The sequence below is a fragment of the Arachis hypogaea genome, chromosome 16 (assembly GCF_003086295.3).
Source record: "Arachis hypogaea cultivar Tifrunner chromosome 16, arahy.Tifrunner.gnm2.J5K5, whole genome shotgun sequence".
In the NCBI taxonomy this organism is placed as follows: Eukaryota; Viridiplantae; Streptophyta; class Magnoliopsida; order Fabales; family Fabaceae; genus Arachis; species Arachis hypogaea.
This window is the reverse complement of record NC_092051.1, coordinates 31,388,707-31,407,324: the sequence shown is the minus strand read 5'-3', so window position 1 is coordinate 31,407,324 and position 18,618 is coordinate 31,388,707. Positions and strand designations below refer to the sequence as shown.

The following is an 18,618-nucleotide window of genomic DNA, read 5'->3' as shown; positions in this document are numbered from 1 at the left end:
GAGTTCTCCTCAATTCTGGATTCCCATGGAGGTTCAGCATCTCCTAGATCTTCAACCAACTCTTCTTCCTGAACAATGACAGCTTCTTCTACTTGTTCTAGTACAAATTCATGCTCTGTCTTGTCTACTGGAGTTTTTGGTATTTCCTACATGCTCTTCTCTTCATTAGACTGTCCACATGGGATTGTGGATGATCCTTGTGTAGTTGAACGCCTAGAAACCCATTGAATTACTACTTGCTCCAGTTGTCGAATGGTTGTTTGAAATTTATTAACTGTTTCCATTAGGCGAACCTCTGCTTCTCGGGTTGCTGGACTTGGACATGCCACAAAGGAAAGTTGTGGTGATTGAGAGCGATTGGATTGGTACTGGGGTAAGGAAGGATCATATGGTGGCGAATGGTGAAGAGAAGCTTGTGAGTGTGGTGGTTCGAGGTTATATTGAAAGGATGGTTTACATGCACGGGGTGGGGCTTGTTGATAGTTACAAGGTTGTCCACCATATCTTTCAGCTAGGTATGCATTGTAGAATGGTCTTTGTCCAGGATATCTCGGAGGGTGTTGCTGCCAAAAGGGTTGATCAGATCCTCTTGGTTCCATCCATCCTTGATTGGTCTGACCTTGATGCACGTTCCTGCTGTAACTTCTATTTCCTTTAACAATATTAGAACCAAACTCAAAGCGAGAGGGGTGAGAGTTCATGGTAGCAAATAAAGATAAACAGGAAAAACAAAAATAAATAAACAAGCAAAAGAAAAATATTTACAATAACCAATAATATGGCACATGTTAGCAGTTCCCCGGCAACGGTGCCATTTTGATGAGAGAACTTTTGCATGGTCTAGAAATTTGCGGATAAATCCTCGTTGCAAGTATAGTTTCTAAACCTTCAAAAGTCCTTTCATACAAACGTTTTGGGTGTCACAAGTAACAAACCCCTTTAAAAATTGTTAACCGAGTATTCAAATCTCGGGTCGTCTTCTCAAGGAACTGCGAGGAGGTATGTTCTTATTATTGGCCATAAAGGTTGTAATCGGGGTTTAGAAGGTGAGAAGCAAGTGATTTAAATGACAAGTAAAGTAAATGGCAATTAAAATAAATAATTACTGTAAAGCAACTTTTGGCAAGGTGAGAGAAATTAGAAGTTCACTTTGTTATCTTTCTCAACAATAATGAAAGTTGAATCTAAATTCCACTTGGTCAACTTTTACTAAGTAAGTCAAGGGACTAATTAAATTGGCCTTTGAATCCTATTTATTTCCTAGGAAAAGGTTGGGATTACTAAAGTTCATCTCAATTAGCAAGATAACGATTATCAATTAAGTTGAGTTGATAACTGTTGGGTTACTAATTTCTTAACCAGGACCAAAAGGGGAAAAAGTAAATTGCTAGAATAACAGTATCCTTAGATTGAAAGCAATGGTAACACAAATTAAAGAGAAAGCAATCAATAACTGAAATACCTCAAATAATCATTGATTCAAATCTTAACATGGAAAGAGTTCATAAGTCAAGCTGGCAACATTTATAGATACGAATAAAAGCATTAAAGTAAAAAGCAGCATAGAAACGTAATTTAAAGTAAATATTAAACCTGGATCGAGCGTCACTCTTAGAAACTAAGAGAAGTCCTAAATCCTAGTCCTAATCCTAAGAGAGAGAGAAGAGAGAACCTCTCTCAAACTAAATCTAGAGCATGGAAAGTGGAAATTGGCGAGCTCTTCTCAATGGATGCATTCCCTCACTTCATAACCTTTGGTCTCTGCCTTCTGGACTTGGATTTGGGCCAAAAAGGGCTTCAGAATTCGCTATGAGCGTTTTCTGCAATTTCTGGTGCGTGGCCTCTGTCACGCGTCTGCGTGGGTCACGCGGTCGCGTCATTCGGAGCATTTTCTTGCCACGCGGTCGCGTCAGTCATGCGACCGCGTCATGTGCGTTCTGCTTAAGTCATGCGGCCGCATCGCTGCTGATTCGCGCTTGGCACGTGATCGCTTCATCCATGCGATCGCGTGGATGCCAATTTCTTTAGAAGCTCCGTTTTGTGCTTTCCTTCCATTTTTGTATGTTTCCTTTTCCATCCTTTAAGTCATTCCTACCTTAGAAGATCTGAAACTACTCAACACACTAATAACGGCATCGAATGGAAATAAAGGTAATTAAAATAATTAATATTAAAGCTTAGGAAACATGTTTTTCACATACATCACATAATGAGGAAGGAAAAGTAAAACCATGCAATTAATATGAATAAGTGGGTGAAAGATTGAATAAATCACTCAAATTAAGCACAAAATAACCCATGAAATATGGGTTTATCAACCTCCCCACACTTAAACAATAGCATGTCCTCATGCTAAATCCAAGGTAAAGAATAAGGTAAGGTTAAAGTGGTGGAATGTTATGCAATGCAACCTATTCTAAATGCATCTACCTAATTGAGTCATGCAATTCCAATTTTTCCACTCATATATAAAGCTTACATGTAGTCAAGTTAGTTCACATTCTCAAGGAGTCATGTATATGTATAGCCAACCCTTAAATAATGAAGCATTTTAGCAAATGAGATGGGAAAGAATATCTGCTCATAACGAAGCCTCTTCTCTAAAGCCACATGAATGGAAATTTTTAAAGTATTACCCTCATATATTCATCATTGGTGATCTTTCACAAGGAATAACCACTAGATCCTCAAGCAAGAAGCAAGTGGAAACAAGCAACATAGCCTTCTTGTCCCAACTGGAACCTCTCAATATGAAGCAAGCTCTTGAAGATCCCTCATGGGTAAAAGCTATGGAAGAAGAGCTAACCCAATTTGAGAAAAATGAGGTTTGGACACTTGTACCATACACAAATGGTAAAAAGGTAACCGATAGTAAGTGGATTTTCAAAAATAAATTCGGTGGGGATGGTTATGTTGTTCGTAACAAGGCTAGACTAGTGGCCCAAAGTTACGATCAAGAGGAAGGCATTGACTGTGATGAGTCATTTTTTCTGGTAGCAAGAATGGAAGCAATCTGTTTGCTTCTTGCCTATGCTGCCCATAAGGGCTTTAAAATATTCCAAATGGATGTTAAATGTGCCTTTCTAAATAGTTTTTTTAATAGAGAAGTATTTGTGGCTCAATCCCCCGATTTTGAAAACAAAGATTTTTCTAATCATCTTTTCAAACTTTCAAAGGCTCTTTATGGCCTTAGGCAAGCTCCAAGAGCTTGGTATGAAAGGCTTATTGCCTTCTTGTTGCAAAATAATTTTCAAAGGGGTACCACCGATACCACTCTATTTAAAAAAGAATCTAATGATGACATATTGCTTGTTTAAGTTTATGTGGATGACATAGTATTTGGTTCGGCAAATTAATCCTTGTGTGAAGAGTTTGAAAAATTAATGACTAGTGAGTTTGAAATGAGTTTAATAGGAGAATTAACTTTCTTTCTTGGTCTTCAAATCAAATAAACTCCTTGTGTATTTTTATTCACCAAGAAAAATATGCCAAAGAATTAATCAAGAAATTTGGTTTAGAAAATTCCAAACCAATGGGAACTCCCATGCATCCAAATACTAAACTTGACAAGGATGAAAATGGCAACGATATTGATGAAACAAGGTTTGAAGAAATGATAGGATCTCTCATGTATCTTACATCTTCTAGGCTGGACATTGTTCAAAGTGTGGGTGTATTTTCTAGATATATAAAGGCACATGTGATCTTGGTTTATGGTATCCTAAATCTAATGAGTTTTGTGTAGTAAGGTATTGTGATGCAGATTATGCAGGAGATCGAGTGGATAGAAGAAGCACTTCGAAAATGTGTTGCTTTCTTGGAAATTTCCTAAATATGTGGTCAAGTAAAAAACAAGCCACTGTTGCTTTATCCACGGCTGAAGCTGAATACATCTCCGCATCTGCGTCTTGTTCACAATTAATTTGGTTAAAAACTCAATTAGAGAATTACAAACTGAAAATTGATAGTATTCCCTTGTTTTGTGACAATATGAGTGCAATAAACATTTCAAAAAATCCTGAGTTGCACTATAGAACTAAGTACATTGAAGTAAGATATCATTTTATTAGAGAACATGTGCAAAAGGGTACTATTAATATTCAATTTGTAAAATCCGAAGAGCAACGGCTGATATCTTTTCACTAAACCATTACGTGAAGATAGATTTTGTATACTGAAAACTAATCTGGGAATGAGGGATTTCAATTCTATTGAATAAATGGTGATTTTCTGGTCTCTATGTGTTATTGTCTCGTAGGTAGTAGGGAGACAAAACTGGGCAAGTGATGAACTCTTAAAAAAGGAGAAGGCCTAATCAAGTCCAAAAAATCCAGTACTCTGGGCCCAAGTCTGTTACAGTCACCTTTGGGCCTGTGTAAGACAAATTCTGTGATATGGGCTCATTATTTTAAAATCATAATTTTCTTATTTGATTTTGAAATTTTTTACAAATTTTCACACCATTCCTCTTCAAGATCTTATCAAGGTCAACTTTTCATCATTTATCATGGTAAGTCTTTTTGGTTACCATAATTTAAATTTTAAATTTTATTTATTTTGAAAACCATTTTATTAATTGCTTTTGCTTTAAAAGAGAAACCCTCCTCTATGTATTAATGGCGTTGGCACCTAATTTCTCTCCACCATCCTTCCTCTTCACTACTTTCTATCTTCTCTTTCTCTATTTCTTTTCCTTCAATATGAGAAAGAAGTTACCCACAAAAAGGAGTAACCAAACTCAAATTCCCCCCAAAATTCCTTCTTCATCCAAACAACCCCAGACACACTCACATTCATATCCATTCACACTCTTCTTCTTCTTGTTCATTTCATTCTTCTGAATCTATGGCCCGTAAGGTCATTCACCAAAAGGGTTCATCTGCACGCAAGGAAGCGGTCTCCTCCCAAGGGAAAGGAACGAAAGGTAAAGGGTCCATGCATGAAGATGATAAGCCTCCATCTCTTCCTCCACGGCGTTCCTCACCACTGCGTCGCTCTACTCCACACCCATCTTGACGTTCTGCTCCTTCTCAACGTCCTTCTCGATCTGTTCTTCAGAATACTTGAGAGCCCCCAACCTCGACTCACTGGACTTTAAAAACAAATATGGTAAATCTTACTGTTACTATGATCCCTATCGCTTCATATCCTGTGCAGCCTATGAGTTTCACACTCAAGTTTTGGCAAACCAGAATCTATGTGCTTCATTTGTTGTTGTCTTGTTGATTGTGAAGCCTTTTCTGATAAAGGAATTGATTTTCAATCCAACTTTCATGATTTAAAATGGATCCCCATTTTTAAAATTAGAAAACTGGTTTATCCAAACTTAGTGCGTGAATTCTATGCCACCCTGATTCTTCATGAAGGTGAACTTCATTCGTTTGTCAAAAACACTCATTTTATCTTGAGCAATGAAACAATTAGTACTGACCTGGGTTATGAGGACGATGGGGTTAGGGCATTCATGTCTAGAAAGTGGGACAACCATGTTGGTATCACCCATCAGGATGCCCTGGCTCGAGTCTGTGAAAAATTTTCCTTGATGGATGGAACCACTCTCACACACAAAGCCATTGGACTTGTTAAGGCTCTATTACACCATATTATTACTCACATTATCATGCCATAGAGTGGATCTTATCAGAGGGTGACTTTCTATAATATCCTAGTGCTCTATGTCATCTTGAACTCTATTACAATCTCTTTTGCTTATTTGATGATTCGACATATGTGGGATTGTGTAAAAAGTGATAAAAAGAGTAACTTGCCCTATAGTGTGCTTTTGACTTGTGTGTTTGAGTTCTTCAATTTTGATTTAAGTGATGAGCCTGTTGAGAATCGGGTATCTACTATCAAAGAAGGTGGAGTACCGAAAAATGCTAAAGGTAAAAAGGAAAAAGGCACAAAAGCCTCTGTTTTATCTAAAAGTGAAGATGAAAACCTTTCCTCTGCTGCTGGAACCTCTGATTCTTACAAATATCTTTTCTTTGGAATGGTCAAAGATGTTCTTTTAGAATTTACAACCATGTCTGAGCAAATGGTGAAATCTAGCTAGAAAACTTGCTTTGCAAAATGAGAAGGCTTGGCTAAAATCCCATGAAAGGGTGAGGTAGCTCATAAGACATCTGGATTCAGTTGATGAGGACATGGCTCATTCCAAGAAAGAGGAGGATGTTCTGAAAAGTGACGAAGAATCTTCTGATGCCTAAGTCTGCTCCATGTTACTGTTGCTGATAACTGCTTCTTTATTTTGCTCTCTTTGAATTTAAGATTGTTGGACTATTTTCATTTGACATACACTTTATTTGGATGACTGTAATTAACTAAATATTGGTACTATTTTGTTATGCATGATTTATTATGGACTGCACTATTTGATCTCTTGTGCTTGCAGGTATCCCTCCTTGATGACAAAAAAGGGAGAAAACCGAAAAAGGGAGAAAAAGGGCTGAATTGAAACTGTTTTATTTCATTGTTTAGCTGCTCTGTTTGATCTATTCTGAGCACTTTATTTCATATTTCTGCTTTGTTTCATGCTCTAATTTGCTCCGTTTTTAACATTCTATTCTAGTGGATAAATTTCAACCTGAGCTTTGATTGTTATTAATAAATGTATTTGATCAAGTGCATATGTGCTGTCTGGACTATGGACTTTTATTAAGGTGTTTGATAAGCCTTTTCTTGTGAAAATATTGCTCGGTCTTAAAGGTTCCAAATTCTTGAATTTTTTATCTTTTAGGAACCCTTTGGAGCTTGTACACAGTGTTTTCTTTCTTGAATATTTTGTTAATCAGGTACACATTAAGGGAGAGCACATTGAATAGAAGAAAGGGGGACAAACTTGCAAAACTTCAAAGGGAAGTTCTCTACCTTAAACTCCTTCAATTCAGGTTTAATAATGTTTGTCATCAAGGGGAGATTGTTGAGTTTGAAAAATTTAAGTTAAAATTAATATAATGAACAAACATTATTAAAAATGTTGTTAAATGTTTATTTAATTATATCCAATTGGTTGTTTGATAAATTTGGTGAGTGTGCAGGAAAACAACTCATTTTTCATAATGGGCTAAAAGCTCAACAAGTCCAATTTGATCATTAAATTAATTAAGCCTTGTGCAAAATTAATAGTGGCTGAATCTTGAAGTAAAGGAAGAAAAGTCAAGCCCAAAAGCCAAATACGAGAAACCAAAGAAAGAAACCAATTCCAATTAGTATAGAACCAAAGTTTCATTCGGTTACCTACCCCTTAGTTAAAGTGATACATTTCCCAAGTTCTAACTCACATTGCAAAGTCTTCATTTCTTGGTTACTGGGACTTGGAATTCAATTGAGTTTAATTCCCTTATAGCTTCCACCAAACGTTTTTTCTCTCTTCTCTCTCCCCTCTTATGCTTCAGCCAAATCATGAAACTATCCAAGAAGAAGAAAGAAGGAAATAGAAATATTGATACGCAGAAAACTTGTCTCGCAACAAATTTCCTTCGGCAAGTATACCGAATTTGTCGTCAAGTAAAAACTCACAATAGAGTGAGGTCGAATCCCACAGAGATTGATTGATCAAGCAACTTTAATTAAAGGAATGTTCTAGTTGAGCGAACCAGAATTTGAGTTGGGAATTGCAGAAAATTAAATGGCGGGAAAGTAAATAGTGGAAACAGTAAATGCTGGAAATAAAGAGCTGAATGTAAATGGCGGAAAATAAATTGCAGAATCTTAAATGGGGATGGGGCAATTGCTCATAAAAGTAAATGGCAGAAATTAAAGAGAATGGGTAAGATCAGAAATGGGGAGTTCATTGGGCTCAGGAGATGTTGCATTTTCCGGATCAAGTTCATTTTCATCTCTTCCTCAATCAATGCATTCATTGATCTCCTTGGCAATCTTAAGTGATCGAATTACAATTCCTTGTAATTCAATCTCTCAAATCCTGATCAATAGCCAATTCCTTGGTCAATTGCTCATGAGAAGAGATGAAGTATGGTCACTGATTATACCACATGCATTTTGATGACAAGTCATCTTAGCCTAGTTTCACTAGTCTTTTTCTTTTGTTTTCACTTGAATTGTGCACTTTCTTGAGCTACAAGTAAGCTAATTTGGGTAGATTTTCATGCTTCCTTTGATTGAATCAACCATGTATGAATTCATGCTATTTCATGAGGTTTTATGCTATAATTATCACATATTATGATAAAATGAATATCTCATGATTTTAAGCATAGCTTTGATGTGTTTGGTTGATTAATGATAGGGGAAGAAAGCTTGAAGAAAGGTTGAAGTAAGAAGGAATGGCTAGGAGTAAAGAGAGGACAATGGAATAAGTGAAAATGAACCAGGAAGCAAAAAGCTGGACCAAAAGTTAGCCTCAAACTTTTGCACAAACTTTTGGGTGAAAAGTTAGCCCCAACGTTAGCCCCTAACTTTTGGGCTAACGTTGGCACATGAAAGTTACTCCCTGGGCACCAAAAGTTTGCACCAACGTTAGCCCCTAACTTTGTGGCTAACGTTGGCATGAGAAAAACACCCCCTGGGCACCAAAAGTTTGCGCCAACGTTAGCCCCTAACTTTGTGGCTAACGTTGGCATGAGAAAAACACCCCCTGGCCACCAAAAGTTTGCGCCAACGTTAGCCTCTAACTTTTGGGCTAACGTTGGCACATGAAAAATACAAAGGGGGAGCAAAAGTTTGCGCCAACGTTGGCCTCTAACTTTTGGGCTAACGTTGGCGCCATAAGTGCACCAAGAAAGGCCAATGTTGGAGCAAAAGTTAGACCCCTAACTTTTGGACCAACGTGGGTATCAGCAAAACATGGGGGCTGATATGAAAAGTTGGACCAAAAGTTTGCCTCAAACTTTTACTCAAACTTTTACTCAAACTTTTGCAAAACTCCAACCCGGTTCACTTGGTTCACTTTGGTTCCTCTCCAAACTCCAAGAGCAATCAACCAAGGCCTCTCTCAACCCAATTCCACCAAGAGCAAAGGCCCAACTCAAGGCTTGAAGATCATTTGAAGAAAGTGTATAAATAGGAGAGAATTCAAGTTCTTGGGGAGCTTTCCTTTTGAGTTTTCATAATAGTTTTCGGAGAGCGTTGGATATTGAGTGATCTTTAATTTCTTAGTTTCGGGGAAGGAGAATTCCACTCTCTTCCTCTTAGTTTTATTGCTTTCAATTTCAATTACAATTGTCTTGGATCTTGGGTTGGAGAATTGAAGGAATTCTGTTTCAATCTCATCCGAAGATCTCTCTGTTTCTTCTACTGCTTATTGAATTCAATTTCTGTTAATTGTTCTTCATCTACTTTCTTTGCAATTTACAATTCCTTTGCAATTGTTCTTGTTGGATCTAGGAAGGCATTGAGATCTAGACTTGGTTATCTAGTCTCTTGGGTCCTGAGATCCGGATTCCCCATTTCCCATTCCCTGTTTACTGTTTTCATGCGTATTTACAATTCTGTTTTTAGATTCGGTTCAATCCAAGTGTTCTTTTACTTCTCTGTTGGTTGCAATTTACTTTGCCTCGTTTAATTTCTGCAATTCCAACTCCCAATTCCCTTTACAATTCAAGCTATTTACATTTCTTGCACTTTAAGATTCTGCAATTTACATTTCTTGCGTTCTAAGTTTCTGCCATTTAATTTCTTGTTCTTTAAGATTCAACATTTAAATTCCTGTTCTCTTTAATTTCATGTCAATTACCCATTCCCTTTACTTTCCATGCAATTTAAATTCTGCAAATCACAAATCACTCAACCAAATCTTGATTCGCTTGACTAAATCAACCACTAAACAAAAATTGCTCAATCCTTCAATCCCTGTGGGATCGACCTCACTCCCGTGAGTTATTATTACTTGATGCGACCCGGTACACTTGCCGGTTAATTTTGGGTGTTTTGGAGAAATTCGTTTCTTCCACAGAAATATCCCATCACATTTCCCAAATCAAGCGTTGGAAGGATTATAGTCACATATCCATCCACACCCAATTTGGTCCAGCATGAGAAAGTATTTCTAGCATGATGCCTTCATTCCTCTTTCAAGGTTCAGAAGAGATCCAAGTATGAATAGCTTCTTTTCCAAGATAACTACCCAATTGGATGAAGATCGAAAGCCTTCTAGTAAAATCAAGAGAAAAGATAGAAGAAGGAGAATGAAAACTAAAATTGATCCATCAAATTACAACAGAGCTCCCTAACCCAATGAAAGGGGTTTAGTTGTTCATAGCTCTGGAAAATGAAAACAAAGATGGAGAATACATGCTGAAAGTAAACTAGAAGTGCAGAGAAAGTAAAATACAGAGAGTAATTCTAGGCCCAAGGCTCCCTAAAGTTTTTAGCCCCCTAAACTAATTCAAAGCTACTCCTATATATACTACCCTTATGATCTTCTAGTTGGCTCTTCAAGTCTTGGGTTTGGACCTTTGGATCCTGAGTTTGAAGCAGTTATCTTCATCATTGGGCTTAGCTTTGCTTGCAGAGAGAAAGTGTGAAGTAGGCAGGGACTTTTAGCTCAGGACGTTAGTGGTGTTAACGTTAAGTGAAAGTGTGGGTTCGAGAACGTTAGTGACAATCACCTTTTTCACTAACGTTGCTCACCCAAGTATGAGCCACGTTAACCTCAACGTTAGTGGCACAAACGTTGCCACTAACGTTGCCTCTTGGTCCTTCGCACACGTTATTGGGACTTACCTTTCCCAATAACGTTGATAAGCTTCCCTCTTACCTACGTTAGAGTCCACGTTAACTTAGTTAACGTGGCTCTTAACGTAATCTTGCCAATCCTTCGAGAATGTTAGTGACACTTACCTTTGTCACTAACCTTCCAATGTGCCCCTCTTTCTCACGTTAGAGTCCACGTTACTAAGTTAACGTGGCTTCTAAGGTAGTCATGCTAGTCATCTCGAACGTTAGTGACAAAGGTGAGTGTCACTAATGTTGGCTCATTACCTCTTTATCCACGTTAGCTTCCACGTTAACTAAGTTAACGTGGGAGTTAACGTTGCTCATAGTGGCTCTTGGTGGTTCACCCCAACGTTAGTGACAAAGGTAAGTGTCACTAACGTTGGCGACCAATTGCTCTCTCCACGTTAGCTTCCACGTTAACTAAGTTAACGTGGGAGTTAACGTGGCTTATGGAAGCTTGGCCAACGTTTGTGACAAAGGTGAATGTCACTAACGTTGGCTTCCCTTTTGCTTCTTAACGTTAGAAGCCATGTTAACTAAGTTAACGTGGCAACTAACGTGGCCAATTATGAGCTTGGTCCAACGTTAGTGACAAAGGGGAGTGTCACTAACGTTGGCCTTATTGTCTTCTTCCACGTTAGAGTTCACGTTAACTAAGTTAACGTGACTCTTAACGTGGGCTATGATGGCTTCGAGGGCGTTATTGGTGATTACTTTTCTCATTAACTTTGCAAGTTAGCTCCAATTCCATGTTAGAGGTCACGTTAGTTAGATTAACGTGGCTGCTAACGTGGTTCTTCCTTGCTTCTTTTGTCCTGAAATCAAGCAATAAAGTGCATCAAAGTTCTAATCCAAGTCATGGGAAATGCAACATCCAATTTGTCATTAAATTCATGCAAAATTCTCATGAAATCATGTAAAGTGCACAATGTATGCTTGAATCAAGATGTAAGTGAATATCTACCCAAAAAGAGCTTATTTTCTAAGAAAATGCATGAAACTACCCTAAAAACAGTAAAGAAAAGGTCAGTGAAACTGGCCAAAATGCCCTGGCATCACACCACCAAACTTAAAGCTTGCTTGTCCCTAAGCAAGTATTGAAACAAGAGAATGATGAATGGAATGCCAAGAGAAATGAGTCATTCTTGTGGAAGTTATGTTTCTAGTTTTATGGTGGTTTCATGCATAGCAACTTAGGTTCATTCCTTCACTGGCTTTCAGACCTTTATCATGTCCTAGAATACTCACTGTGATTGTATCCCGTGAGACTTTTATTTATTGATCCTTTTGTTGTCATTTCAGGGCTTATTTGTGTTCTTAGGCTAAGTGCTCTGTAAGAGGGCAACTCTTTAAAATAAGCTTTCAGCCAACACTCCCAAACCAGTTAGTTCAAGGTGCTAGGTGTTGAAGCACCCCTAAGGACTTACTTCCTCAAGTCTCTCTCCCATACATACACACCACAGGCACATGGTTTGTTTATTTTCTTTCCTTGAGGTCTTGGTGTCCAGCACCTCTTTGGGTTACTAAATGTTCTGTAGCAAATATTGCTCTTGATAGTGGACTTTTAGCTGATAATCCCGGGTTAGTTAACCCAAGTTACCAAGTGATAAAGCACCCCTGAGAGCTTAGTAATCCAAGCAGATCCTTGGTACAGGAACACCACAGACACATCCCTCAAGACTCAAACCTTTGGTGCCTAGCCTCTTTTCTTGCTATTTTTCTTTTATTCTTCAACTTTGATTGTTCTTTCCCTTTTTCTTATTAGGATCTTGTTATTTAGCTAGTCTCATGGGTATGTTCAAAGCATAGTATTCATGATAGATAGTTGTCTTCCCACCTTGTGGTTGAACCAACTTAGCTAACTTATGACCACACCACAAACTCAAGAACTTACTCCATAGTATGAACTCCACTCTGGTCTTTTATAAAACACTCATTCTCTTTTCATTTGATTCAAAAGGAAAAGCATACAAATAAGTAAGGAGATGATGTAGTAATGACATTCAGACTAGCCAACACAGCCCTAATCAACAAAAAGTTTAAAAGACAGAATTGAAAAAGGTTCAAACTAACATGGAAGCATGTTCTATTTCATACAAGATCTTTCTTATTTAAAGCATAGAAAAAGATGGACCAAAGAAGGAACTCCACCACCTTTTACTCATGTGGATGCCCATGCTCTCCTCCTTGCTTGTCCTCTTTGTGTCCTCTTGCATTTCCTTGCACCCGTGCCAATCTTGCTTGCTTCCAATCCTTAAGTGCCTTCCTCACTGATTCATGACTCTCTTCTTCAAACGGTATGGACCGTAGCTTTAATGCCCTCATGACACTCATGGGACCGAAATCAACAGTCTTTCCTCTCACAAAGCTTGTATATGACTCATCTGCCTTATCATATCGGACCGCATTTGCATAAAATTCTCTTACAAGATTTGCATTCACCTTAATGATCGGATCAGTGAGGAGCTCCCATCTTCTCTTTTCTACCTCCTTTGTGATTTCGGGACACTCAGTTTTTCTAACTTGAAACCCCAGCTCATAAATGATCTCCTTATCCACCATCCACCCATATTGCAATGCATGGTGCAAGCTTCTAAATCTCTTTTCATCATACGGGTGTTGCTCCATAGGTTCTTTTTCTTTCTTTCTTTTAGAGCTCGAAGATGCCATGAATGAGAGTTAATGTGTGAAGGGATTAGAAGGTACGGATAAATGAGGAATTTGGTTGGTTAGGACGAGGTGTGATGAAGGAATTTTGGATGCCGGAAGTGTGAAGTTTGGAGAGTGGGAATTTGAGTGTGAGGGGTAAGAACGCACTAGGACTCACTTATATAGGGAGATGATGAAGGGATGAAAGGTATGGATTAATGTGGTGGTTGTTGGATGGACAGATGGGGTTTTGCAGATCATGAGCACAAGGATCCTCATCTTTATGAGGGCTATTGGGTCGGTCTTCAAGGGTCTCCTTTCTTCAATGTTGCATGGCAACATTTTCCAATGCATTCCCCTTTGGGGCACGTGTGTTGTATCCTCCTTTTGTGGTGTCCAAACCTTCTTCATTTAATTGACCAATCAATCCTCTTCAATGCTCCTTTCTTTTTCCCTATAAAAATAAAATAAAAAAATCAATATCATAAACAAAGATTTAAACTTTACGGCTAGAATAATAAAGAAAAAGAATTAGATTGTTTATTCATGAACACCAACTAACTAACTAACTGTGTATCCTTATATGCATATTCGTGGCACCTTGGGTGACTGATAAACCTATATTTCATGAGTTCTTTTGTGCTTAATTAGAGTGATTTATTCAACTCTTCACCTACTTATTCACATTAATTGCATGGTTTTACTTTCCCTTCCTTATTATGTCATGTTGTGAAAAACATGTTTCCTAAGCTTTAAAAATTAATTATTTTAATTACCTTTATTTCCATTCGATGCCGTGATTAGTGTGTTGAGTAGTTTCAGATTTTCTAAGGCAGAATGACTTAAAGGATGAAAAAAGGGAACATACTAAAATGGAAGGAGAAAGCAAAACGGAGCTTTAAAGAAATTGGTATCCACGCGATCGCATGGATGACGCGATCGCGTGCCAAGCACGAATTAGCAGCGACGCGACTGCATGACTGACGCGACCGCGCGCCTTAAGCAGAACGCATATGATGCGGTTGCATGACTGACGCGACCGCGTGGCAAGAAAAAGCTCCGAATGACGCGACCGTGTGACCCACGCGGACGCGTGACAGAGGCCACGCACCAGAAATTACAAAATACGCCCCCAGCGAATTCTGAAGCCCTTTTTGGCCCAGATCCAAGTACAGACAGCATAGACCAGAGGTTATAAAGTGTGGGAATGCTTCCATTCAAAGAGAGCTCGCATATTTTTACCTTTCAATGATTTAGATTTAGTTGAGAGGGAGATCTTCTCTCTCTCTCTTTTAGGATTTAGGATTTCTTCTTGTTTTAAGAGTAACTCTGGATCCCAGGTTTAATGTTCTTTTAGTATTACTTCTATTTATTTATTCCAACATTTGAATTGATTATTATAATTTGATTTATGAATTCTCTCATGTTACAGACTGTTATTTGAATTAATGATAATTAAGGTATTTTCAGTTTATGATTGTTCTCTTTGATTTAAGTTACCATTGCTTCCCATCTAAGGACCTCTTTATCATTCCAGCAATTTTACTTTTCCCCTTTTGGTTCTGGTTAAGAATTTAGTAACTCAACAGTTATTAAACTCAACATAATTGATAATCGTTATCTTGCTAATTGAGCTGAACTTAAATAATCCCAACCTTTTCTGAGGAAATAATTAGGATTCGAAAGTCAATTTAATTAGTCCCTTGACTTTCCTTTGCCCTGGTGAAGGTTGACCAAGTGGAGTTTAGATTCAACTTTCATTATTGTTGAGAGAGATAACTAAGTTGGACCTCTAATTTCCCTACCTTGCTAAAAGTTGCTTTACAGTTATTATTTATTCTTAATTTCCATTTAATTCACTCATCATTTAAATTACTTGCTTCTGACCTTCTAAACCCTGATTACAACCTTTATAGCCAATAATAAGAACATACTTCCTCGCAGTTCCTTGAGAAGACGACCCAAGGTTTGAATACTCGGTTAACAATTTTTAAAGGGGTTTGTTACTTGTGACACCCAACACGTTTGTACGAAGGGATTTTTGCCGGTTTAGAAACTATATCTACAACGCAACCATTTTTATGAATTTCTTTACTGGTAGAAAACCCGACGTCAGTGATACCAAACTTAGTTTGGAGCATTGTGATGAAAAAGTCTTTGTTCAAAGCTCCAAGACTAGCATGCTTTGAGTTGCATTCATGCTTTCTTGGTATGCTTTGAACACCAAACTTGTTCTTCACTATATACTGCATAACAAGGATTTCACCAAGTGTTAGTCCCGTTTGGGTTGGAATTCATAAAAATTGACTTATTAACTATTTTTTAAAAGCATATAAAACATGGGTTGCCTCCCATGAAGCGCTTCTTTAGAGTCACTAGCTTGACGTTTCGCCTTCATCAGGGAGGTCGATAGTGCTTCAAGTCTTCTCCTCTGGCAGTAGACCTATATCCAGTAGTGGTATCAATGATCTCTACATGTTCCAAGGAGAGAACTCTGTTGATAGTGAAGGCCTTAGGTAACTGAGATGGTACAGTGGGGAGATCAGGGGGGATATCTGGGAAGTAAGCTGAGATCACTTTATCCCCTGGAGAGAAGTCCTCGGTGGGGATCTTCTTGTTCCTCCACCTCCTTGGTACCTTCTTCTTTGTTCCTTGTGATGTTGTCTTACTCTTTGTGACCTCCTCCTCTAAGGAAATGTGGTTACTGGTCTCATATTTTTCTGGTGGTTTAGGTTCCTCCTGATTTTCTTTGAGCTGTGGCAGTTGCTGTTTGCCTTGTTCATCAATCAAGGGAGTTCCCAGATGTGCTGGTTGTGTTTCAGTGCTTGTTTCTTCATTCAGTATCTCACTGTGATCCTTCCTTGGTTCCTTGTTCTCTTGATCTGTTTCTTGTGAGAGTTTGAAGACAGTGAAGGTGAGCTGTTCATCATGGATCCTCAAGATTAGCTCCCCTCGCTCCACATCTATGAGTGCTCTGGCTGTAGCTAGGAATGGTCTTCCCAATATGATTGGGTGAGCGTGACTCTCTTCCATGTCCAATATGACAAAGTCTGTTGGGAGGAAGTATTTCCCAACCTTTACCAACACATTTTCCACCACTCCTATTACTTATTTTTGAGTTTTGTCAGCCAGCCTAATGACTACATCTGTGGGCATTATCTCATTGATCTGCAGCCTCTTCACAAGGGACAAGGGCATTAAGTTGATACTTGCTCCCAAATCGCAGAGTGCTCTATCAAACATTGTTTCTCCTATGGCACAGGGTATATGAAAACTCCCTGGGTCCTTTCTTTTTGTAGGCAACTTTGGTTGAATAAGGGCGCTGCACTCCTTGTTCATCACTATAGTTTGGCCTCCCTTGAGTGAACTTTTCCTGGGAAGCAGTTCCTTCATATACTTGATGTATGCAGGCATTTATTGGATGGTCTTGATGAATGGTATGTTTACATGCAGAGATACAAACAAGTCAAACAATCTTGAGTATATTCTCTTCTCCACAGCACCATTGAGTAGTTGAGGAAAGGGTGCATAGAGTCTCAGCAGCTCCTGTTGTGAGATTTTTGGTTCTTGGTGATCTTTTTCCTTCTCCTCTGCTGAGGTATCTCCAGGTTGTTTTGACGGCTTGTTTGGCTTGTCCTCAGTCTCCTTATCACTTATAGTGACCATCTTGCAATCTTCCCATCTTACTTTCTTTGTTTCTCCTCTTGGATTTTTCTCTGTGTCACTTGGGAATCCATCTATAGGTTTGGGAATCTGCTCAGAGAGATACCCTACTTGAGATTCCAACCTCTTGATGGTGTCTCCCTGGTTCTTAAAATTTGCTCGCACTTCCTCCTTGAACGCCTTGTTGTCTTGAATCTCTTTGCCTATGCCTTCAAGTAGATTCTCAATCCTTGAGAGTCTGTCATCAAATGATGGTCGATTGGGATTAGAGGTGGAGGGATGAGAAATGTTATTTTGGTTTTGATATGGATGTGGAGAGGTGTTGTTATGGTGGTGTTGATATGTTCTCTGTGTGAATTGTTGGTGAGCTGCATTGTTGTTGGGGTTGTGACGTCTCTGATCTTGGCCTTGATCTTGTTGATTCCCCCACCCAAAGTTTGGGTGATTCCTCCAACCAGGGTTGTAGGTCTTGGAGTATGGATCATGGTTTTGCCTAGGTGAATTCCCAATGTAGTTGGCTTGCTCCTGACTACCCTCTGCTTCTTCATTCACTCCTTCTTAGGTTGCTGATGAAGTGGTGATTGCTGCTACTTGGTTCCTCTCCATCTTCTTGGTGAGGTCAGCCAGCTGCTTGGTAATGAGCTTATTTTGGGCCAGCAGAGCATCTACATTGTTTAGCTCCATCACTCCTCTAGTGTTCCCTCTTTCAGAAGCATAGAAATAGTCATTTTCTGCTACAGTTTCAATGACATCTATGGCCTCTTCAATGGTCTTCTTCTTGTTCAGAGATCCCCCGGATGAGTGGTCTACTGCTTTCTTTGATTCATAAGAAAGGCCTTCATAGAAAATGTGTAGCTGCACCCATTCATTGAACATATCTGGTGGACACCTCCTTGTTAGGTCCTTAAACCTCTCCCATGCTTCATATAGAGTCTCACCATCTTGTTGCCTGAAAATTTGGACCTCAGCTCTCAGCCTGTTGATTCTTTGGGGAGGATAGAATCTGGCTAAAAATTTGTTCACCACATCTTCCCAAGTTGTCAAACTCTCCTTCGGGAAAGACTCCAGCCACTTAGCTGCCTTATCCTTGAGTGAAAATGGAAATAAGAGCAGTCTATAGGCGTCAGGATGAACACCATTAGACTTCACCGTGTCACATATCCTCAAGAAGGTGGTTAGATGTTGATTGGGGTCTTCTTGGACTCCTCCTCCGAACGAACAGTTGTTCTGAACAAGGGTGATGAGCTGCGGTTTTAGTTCAAAATTATTGGCATGGATGGTCGGATTTTGAATGCTACTTCCATAGTTTCCTGGGTTTGGATTGATGTAAGAGCCTAAAACTCTTCTCTCCTTCCCAGCATGATTTGCTAGACCTTCTCTGCCATGGTTGTGAGCCTCTTCTTCATGATGGTTTTCCATGTTTTCTTCCATGTTTGGTTCAAAGTATTCCTCCTCTTCCTCGGCACCCACTACTCATTTTTCTCTTGCTTCCCTCCTTAATCTAAGGAAGGTCCTCTCAGGTTCTGAATTAAAGGAAGTTGAAGCCCCGCTTCTTCTCCCTGTCATACAACCAACAAAGCACAAGCAAGGAAAATAGATGCAGGAAGTATTTCTGTTAGAATTACT

General features: G+C 38.9%; 1 non-coding gene across 1 annotated transcript; it reads left to right on the top strand.

The window, feature by feature from the left end:
* The first annotated feature begins 17,863 nt into the window (after window positions 1–17,863).
* LOC112761201 (small nucleolar RNA R71) lies at window positions 17,864–17,970 on the top strand. The gene has a single exon (XR_003181607.1). It is a non-coding gene; the product is annotated as a small nucleolar RNA R71 (small nucleolar RNA).
* The last annotated feature ends 648 nt before the right edge of the window (window positions 17,971–18,618 follow it).